The sequence below is a fragment of the Gavialis gangeticus genome, unplaced genomic scaffold (assembly GCF_001723915.1).
Source record: "Gavialis gangeticus isolate Ggan-Ray unplaced genomic scaffold, GavGan_comp1, whole genome shotgun sequence".
Classification (NCBI taxonomy): Eukaryota; Metazoa; Chordata; order Crocodylia; family Gavialidae; genus Gavialis; species Gavialis gangeticus.
The window spans coordinates 22,651,022-22,654,976 of NW_017728998.1; the positions used below are offsets into that span (position 1 = coordinate 22,651,022).

Here is a 3,955-nt window from a genome sequence, read left to right on the forward strand (position 1 = left end):
GGCTGTTTCCGCCCGAGCAACAGGCGGCGGCGGCGGCCCCAAGCCGCCTCCCAGAGGAGCCGCGGCCCCGGGGCGGGGGCACGCATCGCACGCCGGGCGGTGGTACCTGCGGGCCGCCTCCTCCTCCCGCGGGGCTTGGGCTTGCGCTTCTTCCTCTTCCTCCTCGCTCCCGATTTTTTTCTTTTTTCTTTTCCTTTTTTTTTTTTTTTTTTTTTTTCTTTTCGGGTCGCCGCTTCAAGATGGCGGCGATGGGACCGGGTCACGTGACATCGGCAGGGATCAGGTGACTGGCGAGTGTGAGAGCCCCGCTCCTCTTGCCCGTCACCATGGAGACCGTGGAGCCCCGCCCCCTCCCCTTCCGGACTGCCTGGCGGCAGAGGTTGGCGGCTTCTTCAGAGATGCTCCGGGAGTCTGTGGTGTGCTTGCTGGCATAACACGGTTCTCACCTTTCTGGTTCCCGAGCAAACCCACCGAGGTGCTGAGCCCAGGAAGGCAGGGGCATGTCCCCTTCCTGCAGCTGAAATGTCCCATGGGCAGTGGCGATGTGTAGGGGGTGCACGTGCACCCCGTGAGAGCGCTGGTGCACCCTCTGTCAGCCAGTGTTCCCGGCAGCCGGGAGCGCTGGTGCCCCCCCTGAAAGCGCCGACCGGGGAGCAGTCCCTCTGCAGCCGGTGCCCCCAACCTGGAAGTGCCAACGCTGCTGCCAGTTGTGGGTCGGCAGGATCAGCAGAATCAGTTGCCCCAGGGACCCCCTCCCCGGTCAGCAGGATGAGACATGCACCCCCCCAGCCTGCAGGATTGGGAGCAGGGGGACTCCCCCTAGTCACTGACTGTCCAGTCACTCATGCCCACGGGTGCATTTTCTGAGAGGCAGCTTGAGCCCTTTGTGGGAGACAATAAAGGTGACGAGGTTCTTTGGGTAAATGGCATATCTTTTATTTGACCAACTGAAATACAGGCAACCCCAGCTTAATGCTCTTCGTTGGTTCCTGAAAAACTGAGCGTTCAGTGAAAGGAGCAGTAAGTGAAACCAAGATGGTGACTGCAAGTGTTTTTACGGCAAGTCACTATCAATGGCAACTGAGCAGTAAGTGAAACCAAAAGTATCTGATGACCCGAGATGGCGACTGCAGATGATCTTGTGTCATTTGACTTGCAACTGCAAGTGACTGTGAGCGTTATACTGAAACTTGCTGAGTGCTAAGTGAAATCAGGTACAGGCAACCCCTGCTTAGCGCTCTTAATTGGTTCCTGAAAAACCAAGCCTTTAAGTGAAACAAGCATTAAGTGAAACCAGAAGTATTTGATGACGTGAGATGGCAACCAGCAAGTGGTAGTGGGTTATTGCAGGCATTGGGATATAGGTGTGATCCAGAAAGTTGGTGTTTTCTCCTGATTTTCCTCAGGGTGTGCTTATGACTTCTGCATAACTTTCACATGGCTGTAAACTGCCTTCAGAGTTGTCATCGTAGCCAACGTTTTAACTTCATGTGGTAGGCTTGAGTGTACAAACTCACGTGACTGGGACGTCAGTTGCTTTTATTATTAGGAATAAATCAGTAAGTATGGTAGTAACAGTTCAAAAAGAAAACCAAAATGGCTGATTGTTGTTATATCATTGTACAAAGTCCAGCTCTAGTCTTGCCTACCTTGCAATGCCCATTTGAGATGCTTCTTACCCCAGACATGCAACTTCTAGAGCAGGATCACAGAAAGCTACCAAGTTTCCATGATACTCCCAATGTCACAGACTGAATGAATTAAAAATGAATCTATCTGTTCCTTATTATCCAGAAAAAGAGCGCACTTGAGTCACAGTAATATTAGCACATAGTCAATGCTAAAATGAAATAGTCTTGTCCAGAACTCCAGTTTCTTTTACTTAACATGAATATTGTTGAGAATGTAATATAGGACTCTGCAATGTCTCTGTAGGCATGGCTACTGAAGACATTATAATGATCTAGTGTTATGTGACAGTTTCTTTCACTGTAGAGTTAACTGTAGTGACCAGCCCTTGGGTGTGGAGTACACTCTTGACTGCATCCACATTGGATACTGTGGTTAATTGCATGAGGTTCTATACCTTCTTGACCCTGTGATTTGTAGCACTGTACTGATATGGTCCTGGTCCAAAATCAGGTCTTACTGGTTTTGTACTATAGGTCCACCAGAACTTGTTGTCTGCAGTTGGCTGACTGGGATATGCTGGGAAGATGATCTCACCAATGCCATTTATTCCACTTCAGTGCTGTTGTGCACAGTAGAAAGGTGATGGGCATAGCAAGTGATATCAGTGGTTCCAGTCTGGAGGCCAGAAAATATGGCTTATGAAAATTATAGGAAGGCACTGAAAGCTGCAGTAGCCACCTGCTCCCCGCCATATTAGGTACATACTTTTTAGATAAAAATGTGTTTTTTCTGCTGCTGATGTCCTTCTAAGACTGCCTGAAACTATAGTTCATCCAATGTTTGGCACCCTCACTTAGCTTGCTGTAAGCAACTTTCACTGGCCATATAATTTTTTTTTTCTACCTGTAATTATTTGTCATAATTTCATTAACCAGTCATATTGTGGGATTGACTCTTTCAGTAAGTATAAAACTCTTTTACTCCTTTATCTAGTCAGTATGAAGTAGCATCTGATATGATGCGTCTGGATGTAAACTTTGTAGTAGCTAGATAACAGTCTCCCCATGCTGTGTTATTCTTTATGGCAATTAAGTCTCAGGTATATTCAGTTGCATTGGAAGTATCATGATTTCACTCTTTAATGCATTTACAGTTTTACCATGAGTGGGAGAGATTTTAATTTTATGCTTCTACTTCTCATGATTTTGTTCTGATTGTTTTTAAGCTGTAGGCAGTCTTGCAATCATAAAATATGGATAATAACCCAGCATGGTAGAGACCAGGCACTTTTTGGTTTCAGCAAAAAGAACTAAGAGTGTGAGTAAATTTTGGTAATTACTTTAAATACATGCAAAGTATAAGAGAGATGGACTGATATAAGAGAGATGTTAAGCATAAGTTCAGTTTACAAATTAAAGTAATGCATTATCTGGAAATTAGAGGTGATATTTCAGCAAGGATGCTAGCTTTAATTAACTACAAATCAAGTTTAAATAAAGTGATTTTTTTTTTGGTATAAACTTTTGAACAAGAGAAACTCCTGTGCAATAATTTGCCTGTAAGGTTTTTTAGTTCTTTGTGACCTCTGGTTCAAAACAGTTTTCAGTCATTAGGATTAATGGCATAAAGTTCAATTTTATTAATGAATAGAGAAGCCGTAAGTTATATGGCTGTCGATAATAAATTTAATTTAGCCCATGAATTTTCTGCACTTTGAATCCTGATTATTCCAGAACCACTCCAAACATTTTATAACATGCACTTTATTACAATGTATCATATAAATGGGGTCCTACAAATTGTAAATTAAATGCACACCATTGTTATTCTCAATACTGAAGTGAAATATCTCAGTAAATAAGAGTACATGGATGTGCTCTAACTTAAGTTGGGTTCACAGAGGCTGCCCCATGGATCAAAGTATGGCAGAAATGTCAGAAAGGAAAATCATATCTTTTCTGGCACCGGGTAGTTAGTTTAAAGTAAGGATAAATGTCCTATCTTAAATATTTCTTTAATTCTGTTGTGAAAATGCCAAGGAAATTGGTTACTGAACACTCATAACAGTATCTAGATATATTTCTAATCTATTTTAATCAAGCTTCAGACCTTGTTGCACAACTGAGAGTGGTCTAGGTTTTGTGATAAGCGACTTCTCAGTGATGGATTTGCTCTACCAGGATCTTTACAGGTACTTTAGAAGCTTTATCCATTGAAGGAACCTGGCTCAAGCAGGCTGACTGGGCTACCGTCTTGAGGATCTTTGTTTATTGCGGCAGAAACAGGGATTGTGGACATGCCAGCATTTTCTAATCTAAATACA

The 3,955-nt window shown here is 43.8% G+C and overlaps 1 protein-coding gene across 2 annotated transcripts in view; it reads right to left on the reverse strand.

The window, feature by feature from the left end:
- ZNF507 (zinc finger protein 507) overlaps positions 1–263 on the reverse strand; it is a 48,259-nt gene extending 47,996 nt beyond the window's left edge. For both annotated transcript variants that reach the window (XM_019505623.1, XM_019505622.1), the window contains exon 1: positions 107–263. The gene's annotated coding sequence lies outside the window, so the exon portion shown is untranslated. The remainder of the gene's footprint in view (positions 1–106) is intronic.
- Positions 264–3,955: the final 3,692 nt, after the last annotated feature.